Source organism: Chenopodium quinoa, unplaced genomic scaffold (assembly GCF_001683475.1).
Source record: "Chenopodium quinoa cultivar QQ74 unplaced genomic scaffold, ASM168347v1, whole genome shotgun sequence".
NCBI lineage: Eukaryota > Viridiplantae > Streptophyta > Magnoliopsida > Caryophyllales > Amaranthaceae > Chenopodium > Chenopodium quinoa.
Genome location: NW_018744469.1, coordinates 3,772,734 through 3,789,077, shown reverse-complemented (window position 1 = coordinate 3,789,077; position 16,344 = coordinate 3,772,734). Strand labels below are relative to the sequence as shown.

The following is a 16,344-nucleotide window of genomic DNA, read 5'->3' as shown; positions in this document are numbered from 1 at the left end:
TCAATTCATTTTCCTTTTCTTGTTCCTTTCCCCTACTAACCCTTTGCTGAACCCACAATTCTGGACGAACCCCCATCTTTTTCAAATCGTCCCGTGCACCCTTTCCGTCCTTTGTCTTACTTTGAATATTCATCAGCGTTCCCACAAGAGCATCACACACATTCTTCTCTATATGGATTACATCAAGACAGTGCCTAACGTCATGTTCTTTCTAGTACGGGAGCAACCAAAAGATTGATTCTTTTTTAAAGAGAGTAGTTGACTCCGCCGCTTTTTCTGATTTCCCAAACACTGTTCGTACACCCTTTACTCAAGCGTAAACCTCCTCACCAGTCAACGGCCTAGGAGCACTCCCCTCTTCCGGTGTCCCATCGAAAGCCTTTTTTTGCCTACGGTACGGGTGATCGCGCCTGAGCAACCTTCGGGTGCGCAAGTACACTTCTTTGTGAGAATGATCAAGGCGCCTGCTTGGCGTGTCATCAATACAAATGGGGCATGCTTTTTTCCCTTTGTTCTTATACCCGGACAAGTTTCCATACGCAGGAAAATCATTCACAATCCACTTAAGAGCTGCACGCAATGTGAACATCTCATTCTTATGAGCATCAAAAACAGAAACCCCTTCTTCCCACATCTTTCTCAAATCATCAACAAGGGGCGCAAGATAAACATCTATGTCGTTTCCAAGTTTCCTTGGCCCCGATATCAATAGAGCAAGCATTACATATTTCCGTTTCATGCACAACCAAGGAGACAAATTGTAGATCACTAACAATACTGGCCATGTGCTATGCTGGGTACTGAGAGTGCCAAATGGATTCATCCCGTCCGTGCACAAACCAAGCCTTAAATTTCTAACTTCATCACCAAATTCTCCAAACTTGATATCAAGGTTCTTCCATTGCGGGGAGTCGGCTGGATGCTTCAGCATTCTGTTATTCTTTCTTCCCTCTACATGCCACCTCAAGTTTTTAGCGTTTGTTGGTGTTGAGAATAGACGCTTAAACCTTGGAATAATGGGAAGATACCATAACACCTTAGCAGGCGGTCCCTGCTTACCAGCATTGCAACTCATGCGCTTGTAGCGCGATTTCGTACATTGTGGACACTCCTCCAATTTTTCATATTCATTTCGATAAAGAATACAATCATTAGGACATGCATGTATCTTCTTATACTCCAAACCAAATGGACACATGAGCTTCTTAGCGTAATAGTAAGACTTAGGAATTTCATTCCCGTCGGGCAACATCTCACTTAACACGCTCAACAAAGAAGTAAAACTATTGTCCGTCCACCCATGCTTCGACTTAGTGTTAAAAAGTGTTAGCACAGCGGATAGTTTAGAGTATTTTTTGCACCCAGGATACAAAGGATTTTTAGAAGCCTCCGATAATGACTTAAACACGTCACCTTCAAAACCACGCATCATCTCATCCACCCCTTCATCCTCGACCTCCTCCACATGATCATCCTCAAATCCATCCTCAGCACCAGTATCAACAATATATTCATCATTCTTGTATTCCTCTTGCACACAAATGTCATTGTTTCTATCATCATGCACATAATTCCCAATAACATCCCCACTGTACCCTCCTTCTTCACCGTGCCAAATCCACACATGGTATTTAAGCCTAAACCCACGACAAACTACATGATCTCTAATGATATCAACACAATTGACCACCTTCACATTATTACAATCAACACAAGGACAATAGAGGTAATTGAAACCCATTCTGCGCTGATAAGATGAAGCCCTCGCGCAAAACTCTTGAACCCCATTAAAGAATTCCAATGTATCATGTCTACCATACATCCAGCCACGATCCTTCTCCATTAAGTAAATTGTCTCTAAACAGGGCAACATATTACGAATCATGTATAATTGCTACCATCTATTATATATGTGAATCAAATTCAAACACACAACATGCATATAACATTCATGTAGATACAAAAATGCATATATGCTTCCAAAGGGCCCTTATCACTCCAACCTAACCCATCCTTGAACATTTACTCTTACTAGTGAATGTATGTCGATTTTTCAATTTTAAGGAAAATCCGGCAGGGTTTCCCCCCAGTTCTCAAAGTACACGACGTAGGTAATTACTTACCCACATATGTACCAAGAGGACATGGTGATCGAGGAAATGGTAAGCCAAGATGTTCCTTAAAATCGAAAAAAAGGACATACATTCACCGCCTAAGTGAGAGTAAACGTTCATGAACAGTCCCAACTGGGGACTATTCAAGACTTTCTCCTAATGAGAAAGCCTTGAACGAGTATCTAAGCATATGAAGATACATGGAATCAATTAAAAAACAATGGATTAATCACACATCATGATAGAAGTTGCACTAAATTTATATCATACACCATCTCCACAAAAGTGTGCAAACAAGAACTTATATATAGCACATAAAGTTATATATATACCTAAGTACCTATAAAGTCTCAACACTCTCAAATAGAAGGTCAATGCCAAGGTCAATGCTTCGCCCAAATATTCCTCTGAATCTTTTTCAATATAGCCTATATAGAATACAAATAGAAAACCAGATTAAGGGAAAAGATAAGAATGATATTAGTGAGCAAGAACAAGGACAGTCAGAGTAAGATACCAGGATGCTTTCCGCCCACTCTCCAAACTGATGATCTTACCCTAGAAGCCCTTGACACCCATTTCTTAGCCTGAAACACATATATAGTGAGAACCAACTCGTAAAGAAAAGTATATTCAAGGGAAGTTAAATGAAGGAAGAAAAATGTTTGACGCTTAAACTCATAAGTTAAACAGCAACACAGCACTGCTGCCTGCCCTAAAACCATAAGCTAAACCCTAAACCCTAAACCCTATAAACTATTTAGAATTATAGATTATCCTATAAACAAAATAAAATTCTCAACTTTATTAGTGATGATAAATAAAATTCTCATAACAATTTAGAATTATAGATAAATGCAGGTTGTACTAAATAGAATTCTCAGCTTATAAACAGCAACAATAACAACTACAAAGGACTTACATTTGTGGAGGGGCAGCCTTGTGCGTTTAATGGAGGGGGAGCCTTGCGAGTTTAATGGAGTAGTTAAGTAGCAATTGCCAAGCCCTAGCAATTACAAGAACCTTACAAATATTAAACTAAAGACCAATTCCTCATAAAACCACAACGATGGTGTTAATGCAATACATGGAGAAGCTAAGTGAATGGAGGAGCGTTATTACTTACCTAGGTCGAAGCTGCTTCAATAATGCATGGAGGGAGGCAAAAGAGAAGAACTGAGTGCATGCGTGCGTGAGGAGGCAAAACAAAGCCCAGCCAGGCTGCGTGCGTGAGGAGGCCGAAGCTTCAATGGAAGCTTCAGTGGAAGCTACAATGGAGGAAGGGTTTGGGAAGAGGAAATGCAGAAAATTGAAGTAGCAATGTGAGTAATTAAGGTTTCTTAGCTTAACTGCTTCAATGGAGAGGAGAAAGCTCGCACAGCCTTTCATTGGAAATGGAGGGAGAAGAGAATAGGGCGAAAATTTCTGGGAATTTTAGAAGCAAAAATGAGAAATGAAGAAAGTGTCGTTGAATTGAACAGGTTGAAGCAGCAAACCCAGCAAACCTGCGTTTTTTTTTTTTTTTAAACGCCACCGGTTTGGAACCGGTGCTAACTTGCTTATTTGCCACCGGTTTAAGGAGAACCGGTGCCAACTCCTTCCCCATCCTTTTTTTTTAATTTTACAAGTTGGCACCGGTTTGAACCGGTGCTAAATGCATGATTGGCACCGGTTTGGGTTAGAATCGGTGCCAACTCTTAATTTTTTGGTCCCGCCCGTTTTAGTTGGCACCGGTTTTTAAGAACCGGTGCTATAGGGGGAGTGCCTATTTAGTTTTTTCTACTAGTGATTGATTATTGCATGACCTTAGTTTGTATGCCTTATGATGATAGAGTAAGTGTATGCTAGCTAGGATAGCTCTCAATCCTGATAGGTGATTAGAGAGTATTCTTGACATTGCCTTGTATGAGTTGCTTGGATTACATGTAAACCTATTTTCCGATGCCTAACTTTGTTGAATTCATAGCATGCTTGATCCTTCCCCCTAGTGCTTGTTTTAATTGTTATTCAATCCCACTTAGTCATTACTTTACCCACCATACTTCTTGATCGAACTAGATTAACATTAGGAGATAGATAGCGGTGCTTAATCAATTCCCTGTGTTCGACCCTTAACTTTCCTCTATACTCGTTTAGTAGCATGTTCAGGACTACAAATATCATTTGATAGAGGTGTCTTAGTAACGACCAAAAATACCTCCTGTCACACACACACACATATATAAATATACATGTATATATATACACACACACACACACACACATATATACACACACACACACATATATATATACACACACATATATGTGTGTGTATAAATGTGTGTGTGTCTGTGTGTATGTGTATATATATATATGTATATACATATACACACACATACATATATATATATATATATATATATATATATATATATATATATATATATATAAACACACACACACACACAATACATATATATTGTATATGTATATATATATATGTATGTATATATATATATATACATATATATATATATATACATATATATATATATACATATATATATATATATATATACATATATAAATATACATATATACATATATATATATATATATATATATATATTATTACAATATTAAACAATTTACAAATTTAAAATACAGAATTATTTTTATTTTTTTTTAACACTTAGATATTTTTTCACAATCCACTATATATATTACTATTATTTTTCATAAATATTTTTATATATATTTATGTATTTTTTTTATATAAATATTAATAAATAAACAAAGATCATTAATCCATAGTTAAAAATCATTAATCCATAGTCAAATATTTCAGTTCAGTTCAACTCCAATCAGTTTATTTTAGTTCAGTTTAGTTTAGCTCTAATCAGTTTAGTTCATCTCAATTCAGTACATGATAACAGTCGCTTAGAATGAAAAAAAATCCAAAAAGGATATACAAAGCCTTACAGGAAGAATAGTAGCACTTAAGAGGTTCATTTCCAAGTCATCAGATAAGAACAAAGTCTTCTATGACATGCTTAAGAGGAACAAAGAATTCAAATGGGAGTAAGAACATGAGGAAGCATTTTAGAAGCTAAAGGAATACATAGCAAAGCCTTTGATATTTTCCAAGCCGAAAGAAAGAGAGCCACTACAACTGTACTTAGCGGTATCATAAGGGACGATCAGTGCAGTCTTCACCAGAGAAGAAGACAAAGAGCAGTTTCCTATCTATTAGTGTGTAAAACCTTACTCAGTGCGGAAACCAGGTACGCTTCCTTAGAAAAAATCATTTAAGCCTTAGTCACTGCTTCAATTAAGTTACGCCCATACTTTGAAAGTCATGTTATATGTGTGCGTACTAATTACCCTATTAAGGCTATCATGAAAAAACCAGAAATGTTAGGAAGGATGGAAAAATGGATGATCCAATGACAATAGTGTAAGTGTATGCTAGCTAGGATGGCTCTTAATCCCGATAGGTGATTAGAGAGCATTCTTGATATTGCCTTGTATGAGTTGCTTGGGTTACATGTAAACCTATTTTCTGATGCCTAACTTCGTTGAATTCATAGCATGTTTGATCCTTCCCCCTAGTTCTTGTTTTAATTGTTATTCTATCCCCTTTAGTCATTACATTACTCACCATACTTCTTGAACGAACTAGATTAACATTAGGAGATAAATAGCGGTGCTTAATCGTTTCCCTGTGTTAAATCCTTGACTTGCCTCTATACTCGTTTAGATGCATGTTTAAGACTACAAATATCATTTGATACAGGTATCTTAGTAAGGACCAAAAATACCACTTGTCAAATTGGCGCCGTTGCCGGGGAGACGGTTTCCATTGTGTGTTTATTTTCTTGGTGAGACTAGTTCTTTTCCGTTCTTTTGTTTTTCAGTATCTTGTCAGTGCTCACTTTCTGCTTAGCTTTGTATATGAACAGGAGGCTTAATTTCTCTAAGCCTTTGGTGTCAATAGACCTCGAGCTAGAGCGTCTGGCCCAATTGAGGAGACAAGCAAGGGAGAGAGGTGAAGACCCACTTCAACGGGAAGTGAGAAGTTCCCCTACCCCATCTTCTCCCACTTCAAGTGAGGAGGGTAAACCATCCACAGGCTCAATTCCCAACCCATTTTCCAATAACCATAATCAACAAAGCATGGGTGATCAAGGAAACATGGGCGATCAAAGGTCACTAAAGCAACTTGGAGCACCCGAACTATACGCCTCTCAAAGTGGGATCTTAGCCCCAACCACTCAAGCAAACAATTTCTAGATAAAGCCTAATTTCATTTCAATGATAGAGAAAAGGCAATTTACCGATGGGAAATTTGAGAATGCCCATGAGCATCTCAAAGAGTTTTTCAAGTATTGTGACACTATCAAGATCAACGGAGTCTCCCAAGAGTACATAAGATTGAAGATGTTCCCGTTCTCACTCATGGGAGCAGCGGAACATTGGTTGAACAAGGATGCTCCCCCCGGTTCCCTCTCAACTTGGAATGAGGTAACTACGGCGTTCCTAGGAAGGTTTTACAATCATAAGATCGAAAACCTCCGAGGCTCACTCAAAGATTCAAAGTTTCCGCCAATGAGGTGGAGAGTCTCTTTGTGAGGCATGAGACCCGTAGGCAATGCCTGTAGGGTTTCGTAGTGACCCAACACTACGCGGAAGGAAACCCACCAAGACCCGCCACTTAATTAAAACAATTAACAAGCATATTAAACTTAATCAACCAAGATTAAGAACAAGAATTATACCTTTGTCGCGTGCTTCGCTCCCAAAGAGCTCTTACTTCAAAATCACGAAATCACGAGATCTCCGACGGATCGTACCCTCGACCCGACCCGAGCGTCCTAAGTCATGAAGGTTAGTCAAGACCCGGACAAAAAAACTATGAGTTTTACCAATCAAAGGTTTACTCTTACATAGAGTTGCCTTTTTAATTCCACTCAAGGTTGTTGATTCCCAAATACCCACGCTTGGTATTATAGGGAAATGATCCCTTGATTTCCAATCTCCCATCAAAGTGGGAGAGTTGGTAAAGTGATAATTATTTAATTAAATGATTAATCAATTCAATCACAAATCGACACATGGCACAATAATAGAAAGCCAAGTGAGGACCAAGGCTTGGGGGGGGGGACCATTGCCTTGATCCCCAAGGCCTTGATTTGGTCCCCACACCCTATGCACAAAACCGGGTCAAGGAGGGTTAGCTGGCTGCCAGCTAGCGTGCCAGCTAGGGCTTCCAGCTAGCACTGCCTTGCTGCCAAGCACCCTAGCCAGCCAGTGCGTGCTGGTGTTGGGCTGGTGCTGTGTGATGGCGCTGGCGCTGGTGCGTGCTGGTGCCATGCGCTTGTGCGTGCTGGTGCCATGCGCTTGTGCGTGCTGCTAGGCGCTGGTGCGTGCCGGTGCTGGCCCTAGCACTCGCACGCACTGCCTCACACACTCACACACACCCACACTACGCGCACCCACGCATCCAACTCCATGCTCGCGATGCCTAGCATGCGTGCTGCTAGCGAGCCACGCATGCTGGGCTTGACGCTGCTTGCTAGCTCTCCCTCGCATACACTCGCACAGCCACACGCACCAGCCTCGGCCATGCACCATGCACTATGCATGCACAAGCCTCAGCCAAGCACCACGCATCACGCATGCGCCAGTGCCTAGCACTAGCTGTGCTTGGTGCGTGTGGTCCTGCCATGTGCCCATCATTGTGCTAGGGCCGCGAAGGCACCCGGCCATCCTAGGGCACGCATGGTGCGCCTAGAGATGCTGCCTGGGCTTCGATGGTGCCCAGCCATCCTAGGGCACGCATGGTGCACCTAGTGATGCTCTTTGGCTTGCGATGGCGCCCAGCCATCCTAGGGCATGCATGGTGCGCCTAGTGATGTTGTATGGGGTGCAATGGGTTGTGATGGTGCGCCTAGCACACCTAGTGTGCTTAGGCTTACGCCTAGCCATGCTAGGAGCATGCTAGCTTGAACTAGCCTAGCATCCACATGGCTAGGCCAGTGCGGTGCTAGGGCTATGTTCATTCTTGTCGCTTTTTGATTTTGCGACGCTCGGTCTTGACGCCCTAGGCTCAATATCCGACGTATGTATTTGTAAAACTCTGTCGACTCATTAATCCTTTCGAATTAATTCCTTATCTCGTATTGCTGATTCGATTGGGTTCGACCCAAAGGGTTCAGTTAAGATTAAGTTGTAACATCAATTATACATTGATATTACTGATCGGAAGCGGCCTCCACCTAGGCATTCCGATCACTTGACCTTAATGAAGAATTAGCTCCGTAATAATTTTGAACCCTCTATCGGAAGAATACACTTGTTGGAAGGACACCATTCCTTTCAATCTCCCACTTGTCCTTCCGGACAAGTGTGCATATAGTGTATAGCCCATTTCCTATGTCACTTAATGTTTCTTCGTGAACTATAAGGTAAGATTCTTTGTCATCCTTATTACGTTCAGAAGTGTTTCTCGTTCTCCGAGTTTGACTGTCAATAAGCAGATGATTTCCAAAATCTATCTGAGCACAGCCATGCATTTTAACAATCTCGCTCTTCGAGCGGCCTTGTAAACAACAAAACATTTTCCCTATTGTTAGTAGGGGGACAATATTAGTCTTGTGTTGTAAGTTCCTCTTACTAAGAGGACATAATCTCCTGAGTGTTCCCGTTATGATCCCCAATTACGGCAGACGTTAGGAAACATCAAAGAGTCTAGTACTCAAACAAGAAAACTTCACAATACTCATGGTCGGAGGAAACAAGTTCCGATATTCATAATGAGAAATGTACTTACCCAATACAGTTCCAAACTGTGCCTGTGGAAATGATTTACAACCGTCATGTCCTCGCAGCATAAGAAACGGTGCTGTAGATCATACTACCCTCTAATCTATGGCGGTCATCAATCGTCCATCTGTTAGAAGACCTCGATTAGGGAAAATTTTCGATTTAAATATTCAATGTTCACTTAACAGGTGTATCTTTATCCAAGACATGGTCTTATTACCCTGTTTTGAATATTTTCGTAAATCGAATGGACTCATTATTTAATTCTAAACCACAATTAAATAGTAATGGAGTGAATGATAATTTTGCACAAAAATTAGTTACTCCATTAATGAATGGTTTTAATATAGTGTCTTACATTAAATATCCTATTTAATTAAAACACATGTACAGGGAATTTCAAAGCCAGTCTCCAACATGCTTGATTCCCATTGCCTCAATGTGCTTGTTGTGTTTCATTTGAGGCAGCTGTTTAGTCAAAGGATCGGCTACATTATCATCTGTGCCAATCTTACAAATTTTGATTTCACCTTTGGATTTCCATTCCCTTATCATGTGAAATCGCCTTTGCACGTGTTTGACCTTTTGGTGCTCTCTTGGCTCCTTAGCCTGAGAGATAGCTCCATTTTTATCACAATAGAGGTCTATCGGCCCCTTGATTGAGGGTACAACACCAAGTTCGCTAATGAACTTGCGAATCCAAACAGCTTCCTTGGCAGCTTCTAAAGCGGCCAATTACTCGGCTTTAGTTGTAGAGTCTACAGTGGAGCTCTGTTTGGCACTCTTCCAGCTAAACGCTCCTCCATTAAGAAAGAATATGTACCCCGACTGTGACTTGAAGTCGTCTCTGTCAGTCTGGAAGCTAGCGTCGGTGTAACCTTCAACAACCAGTTCTTTGTGGCCTCCATACACCAGGAATTTATCCTTGTTCCTTTTCAGGTACTTAAGGATGTTCTTGGCCGCAGTCCAATGCGCCTCTTCTGGGTTCGATTGGTATCGACTCGTTGCACTCAGGGCATACGATACATCTGGCCTTGTACATATCATGGCATACATGATCGATCCAATTAGTGAAGCATATGGGATCTGATTCATTCTTTCTCGCTCAACAGGTGTTTGTGGACACTGTTTCTTGCTGAGAGTTACGCCACGGGACATGGGTAAATTCCCTCTTTTGTTATTCTCCATGTGGAATCGAGCCAGTACCTTATCAATGTAAGTACTCTGGCTTAATCCAATCATTCTCTTAGATCTATCCCTGTAGATATTGATGCCCAATATGTACTGTGCCTCTCCTAAGTCCTTCGTTGAAAAGCAATTTCCCAACCAGCCCTTTACAGACTCCAACAATTTTGTGATGTTTCCAATGAGAAGTAAGTCATCGACATACAGGACTAGGAATGCAATATCACTCCCACTGACCTTCTTGTATACACAAGATTCATCTGGATTCTTAATAAAAACCAAACTTGCTAATGGCTTCATCAAATCGCAGATTCCAACTTCTGTTGGCTTGCTTTAGTCCATAAATGGACTTCTTAAGCTTGCAAACCTTTCCAGCGTTGCCTGGATCAACAAAACCTTCTGGCTGTGTCAAATACACAGTTTCTTCCACAATTCCATTAAGGAAGGCGGTTTTGACATCCATTTGCCATATTTCATAATCGTAATATGCAGCAATCGCTAGGATGATCCGGACGGATTTTAGCATTGCAACTGGTGAAAAAGTTTCATCATAGTCAATCCCGTGGACTTGTCTATAACCTTTTTCCACCAGTCTAGCTTTGTATATTGACACATTTCCATCCTTGTTTGACTTCACTTTGAAGATCCATTTGCAACCAATGGGTGTATAACCCTCGGGCAAATTCACCAAGTCCTAGACTTGATTTTCAGACATGGAGTCCATCTCAGATTTTATGGCCTCTCGCCAATTTGCAAAGTCGGGGCTCGTCATAGCTTGCTTGTATGTCGCCGGCTCATCACCATCCATGAGTAGGATGTCCTGATCATCGGTTAAGACGATACCAAGGTATCTGTCTGGTTGAGATCTTTGCCGGTGCGACCTACGAAGGGTAATCGGTTGAGCATTTTCATTGTCTGTTTGATTCTGAACAATCTTCTTAGATGCTTCCAAAGTATCTAGATTGTCAGTTTTGTCAGGTTGACATTGTTGCTCGTCCTCTCGAACTTCGTCGAGTTCGATTTTCCTCCCACTTGCAATTTTGGAAAAGGTGATCCTTCTCCAAAAAGACACCATCACGAGCAACAAATACTTTGTTCTTGGATTTATTATAGAAGTAATACCCTCTGGATTCTTTTGGATATCCCACAAAGAAACACTTATCCGATTTGGGGTGAAGTTTGTCCGAAATTAATCGCTTGACATATGCTTCGCGTCCCCAAATCTTGAGAAAAGACAACCTAGGAGGTTTCTTAGTCCATAATTCATATGGAGTCTTTTCAACAGCTTTTCATGGAGCTCTATTCAGTGTTAGTGCTGCAGTTTGTAGCGCATGTCCCTAGAAGGAGATAGGGAGTTCACTAAGACCCATCATTGATCGAACCATGTCTAACAAGGTTCAATTCCTCCGTTCCATTGAGGAGTTCCGGGAGGTGTCAACTCTGAATGAATGCCAATTTCTTTCAAGTGATCGTCGAATTCATGGCTCAAATATTCGCCACCTCGATCCGATCGAAGTGCTTTAATTTTCTTGACAAGTTGATTTTCAAATTCTTTCTGAAATTCTTTAAATTTCTCAAAGGATTCAGATTTATTCGACATTAAGTAGATATAGCCATATCTGCTATAATCGTCGGTGAAAGTGATGAAATATCGGTAACCTTGTCTTGCGGGTGTGCTCATTGGTCCACATACATCCTTGTGTATTAGACCTAATAAGTCACTTGCCCTTTCTACCAACTTGGAGAATGGTTGTTTTATCATCTTGCCTAATATGAATCCTTCGCAATTTTCAAATGACTCTAAGTTGAATGAGTCAAGAACACCTTCTTGAAGATGTTTCTTGATGCGCTTGATGTTAATATGGCCAAGACGACAATGCCACAAGTAGGTTTGATTCGACTCGATGGTCTTAGCCCTTTTGGAAGTATTATCGATGTTATAAACCTGTTTGTCTGGTGAAAGCACATAAAGACAATTTTCTGAATGTTCCTTACCATATAAAACATTATCAAAATAAATAAAACAACTATTGTTTTTAATTCGAAATTCGAATCCTTTGGCGTCCAACGCCGATATTTAAATAAATTTTTTGGTCACTCTTGGAACATGATAGCAGTTTTCAAGTTCTAGAATAAGCTTTGAGGGCAAAGACAAACTAAGAGTTGCAACGGAGACGACATACATCCTTTCTCCATTGCCGACCCGAAGCTCTACCTCTCCCTTCTCTAGCCTCCTATTTATCCTTAGTTCCTTAGCATTGGAACAAAGGTGTGAGCCACATCCGGTATCTAATACCCATGATGTTTTGCTAGCGAAGTTTAAGTCTATAACAAAAATACCTGATGAAGAAGCAACGTTGTCGTTCTTCTTATCTTCCTTGAATTTGAGGCAGTCCCGTTTCCAATGTCCCTTCTTCTTGCAGTAGAAACATTCGGAATCAGATTTAGAAGAGGCTGCTTTCTTGTCCTTTATGCCCTTGGCAAATTTTGACTTTGGCGGGAACTTCTTCTTTTTCCCATTAAAGCTCTTCTTTTTGCCCGGACGTTTGAATGGCTTGCCCTTCCTCACCATGAGCATGTCATGCTTGCCCTCATCCTTGAGGGTTTGCTTGGCTTGCTTCAACATACCATGAAGCTCAGTGAGGGTTTTCTCCACACTATGCATATTATAGTTCATTTTGAACTGATCATAGCCTTTGTGAAGCTAGTGGAGAATGATGTCAATTGCCATCTCAGTTGAATACCCAGCATCAAGCCTTTCCATGTTCTCAAATAATCTAATCATTTTGAGGACATGCGGGCTGACTAGCTCTCCTTTCTTGAGCTTGCTCTCAAGGATCTGCCTGTGGGTTTCGAACCTTTCAGTTCGGGCTTGCTCTTGAAACATATTCCGAAGCTCAGAAATAATCTCAAAAGTCGTCTCCTTTTCAAAGAAAGTCTTTTGAAGATTTGGAGACATAGTGGCAAACATGATGCATTTGACATCCCGATTGGCACTTTGCCATCGGCTGAGGGCAGCTTGAGTGACCTCCTCATTGGGAGCGTCGGGCATTTCCTCATCAAGGACGTATTCCTTTTGCTCCTGCATTAGTACAATGCGGAGATTCCTTTGCCAATAAAGAAAGTTTGGCCCGCTCAACTTTTCCTTGTCGAGAATTGAGCGCAAAGAGAATTGGTTGTTGTTTGAGTTACTTGCAGACATTGTTCTACAATTAAAAGAATTTGAAGTGAAAAACTATTCATACATCAATAAGTTGAAATTTAAAATGTTCATGCATATATTCAATCTTATTGAGCATTTTATCCACGCATTTAAAATGTCCCTTATGGGCGAGAATAAAATGATTCCGAGATCCCAAAGATCAAGAAATGGTTAAGCATGCTTTGGCTTGGAACGACAAATGTTAGCTCAATATTATTAAGGGACCTAGGGTTTCTATGTTGGTTGATTTAAGTGAACTTAACTAATCGTCGCAACATAACAGAAATCCTAGACATGCATCTAGCAATCATATATAATAACAATATATATATAAGGCATAAAATAGATGCATTTGGCAACTAGCATGACCCCTTGAAATCTTCAATTTCCATGGGTCTTCATCTTGGCTCGTCTTCATCGAAACGCCGTCTTGAGACATCTTGCCCAAAATGAAATAAAAGAAGCAAGCTAGAACGACTAAGATTAATCTAATAGTACAAAAATACTTAACGGTTCGCAGACCGTATTTAGATTTACAAAAATACATAACGGAACGCAGTCCGTATTTTCAATCCTAGTCGGGCCCCACTAGTTGCCATTTTCAAAGACCTGTTTTGAATAACAATCTTCCATTCACCCATTAACTATTTGTGAATGGCCCATGCAATTTTTACGAAATACATAATTAAACACGCAAAACTAGTAACTAACTTAGGTGGTTAATCCAATTAACGCACCTAATTAAAACTAGTCAAAGTTGTTTAATCCATTATTTCTAAACACAAAGTGCTTACGCACTTAACTAAGCTCCCACTAAATTCCGCAATCGTACTTAATTAATCCGATTAATTAAGTCGGCATAACCCATAATTTGTCAAAATTTTGCAAAATTGTAAATCGAGGTTTTTAGCCTCGTTAAAATAATTATTAAAAATTATTAAAACGGAAAAAATTATCGCAAAATCATAGCGTAAACTTAAGCAACAAGGCCCCATCCTAGCATGATGCATGGCGCACCATGGCTGCTAGGCAGCAATGGGCTGGCTGGCTGGGGCTTGCTGCCTCGCTGCCCAGCAGCAGCAGCACAAGCTCGCTAGCAGCTCACGCTTCACTCGCACTAGCAGCATTGATTGGGCTGGGCTGGCGCTTGGTGCTAGGATGCTGTGCCCAGCAGAGCACACTACGCTGGCCAGCACCACGCATGCTGGCGCCTGGCAGCAAGTGGGGGCTGGCTGGTGCTTGCTACCACGCTGCCCAGCAGTGCCTCCAAGCACCTAGTAGCCAAGGCCACTGCCCAAGCCCAGCCATAGCACCCCACGCCACACAGCCACGCAACATTGATGCTTAGCCATGCGCGCACCATAGGCAGCCCGACTAGCCTTGGTGACGCTTGCAGTTTTGCATCGATTTGCGTGCATTTTACTGAGAATTTTAATTCCGATTTGTGTGTGACAATAATCACTTCTAAATTACATGTTATAATTAATTTGAGGGAAAATAGAATAAAATAAAATTAAGTCCTACTTAAATAAAATTTATTTTATTGGTGCATAAGCCTAAATTATCCAAAATTTCAATTTTGAACAAAATAAAATGAGCTATGTCCATAATTAATCTTGCGAATATGCAAATTAATAATGGGTTTGACAAATGGGAGTTGGAAAAATAAACTAACCATCCACTGATAAAGATTTTCCAACTTGCATACTTGTGTAAAATACCAAGATTACATCTTCTAATATGAAGATTAATCAAATTTTACTCACAAGTAATTGAACTTGATGGATTTTAATCAACCAAACATGAAAAAATCCAAACTTTGTTCAACATGGAATTTAGGGTTAGGGTTCCAATCATTTAAACCTTTAAAGATTAGAACTTTAACATTATAGGAACTTAAAATTACAAGATCACAACAAGTTTTCACATTTTATTGCAATTTGTTTGCAAAAATTGTCAAAAACAAGTTTATGTGAAAAATGGTATATCAATTTAAGCACTAATAAAAACTCCATTATTATGCTTAAGGATATTTAAGCCAAAATCGAGTTTTAAAATTAATTAAATAGAGCATCTAATCTAATTAGAAGAACATGAACCAGAAAAATAAATTATTTTCAAACACCTTAATTAAAAAACTAATTGCAAAAATTAAAAGGAGCGTGGCTCCGTTACCGCTGTAGGGTTTCGTAGTGACTAGACACTACGCGGAAGAAAACCCACCAAGACCCGCCCCTTAATTAAAACAATTAACAAGCATATTAAAATTAATCAAACAAGATTAAGAACAAGAATTATACCTTTGTCGCGTGCTTCGCTCCCAAAGAGCTCTTACTTCAAAATCCCGAAAACACGAGATCTCCGACGGATCGTACCCTCGACCTGACCCGAGCGTCCTAAGCCTTGAAGGTTAGTTAAGACCCGGACAAAATAATTATGAGTTTTACGAATCAAAGGTTTACTCTTACTTAGAGTTGCCTTTTTAATTCCACTCAAGGTTGTTGATTCCCAAATACCCAAGCTTGGTATTTATAGGGAAATGATCCCTTGATTTCCAATCTCCTATCAATGTTTGAGAGTTGGTAAAATGATAATTAATTAATTCCAAATTTAAATGATTAATCAATTCAATCACAAATCGACACATGGCACAATAATAGAGAAAGCCAAGTGAGGACCAAGGCTTGGGGGGGACCATTGCCTTGATCCCTACACCCTATGCACAAAACTGGGTCAAGGAGGGCTAGCTGGCTGCCAACTAGCGTGCCAGCTAGGGCTGCAAGCTAGCACTGCCTTGCTGCCGAGTACCCCAGCCAGCCAATGCGCGTTGGTGCTAGGCTGGTGCTAAGTGCTGGCGCTGGTGCGTGTTGGTGCCATGCGCTGGTGCGTGCTGCTAGGCGCTGGTGCATGCTGTTGCTGGCCCTAGCAGTCCCACGCACTGCCTCGCACACTCATACACACCCACACTACGCGCACCCATGCATCCGGTCCCATTCTCGCAATGCCTAGCATGCGTGCTGCTAGCGAGCCATGCAT

The 16,344-nt window shown here is 40.6% G+C and overlaps 1 long non-coding RNA gene across 1 annotated transcript; it reads right to left on the bottom strand.

The window, feature by feature from the left end:
• Positions 1-2,592: 2,592 nt before the first annotated feature.
• Positions 2,593-3,279, bottom strand: LOC110697609. The gene is made up of 3 exons (XR_002506525.1): positions 3,241-3,279; positions 3,037-3,120; positions 2,593-2,701 (listed from the first exon to the last, which is right to left on the bottom strand). It is a non-coding gene; the product is annotated as an uncharacterized LOC110697609 (long non-coding RNA).
• Between the last annotated feature and the right edge of the window lie 13,065 nt (positions 3,280-16,344).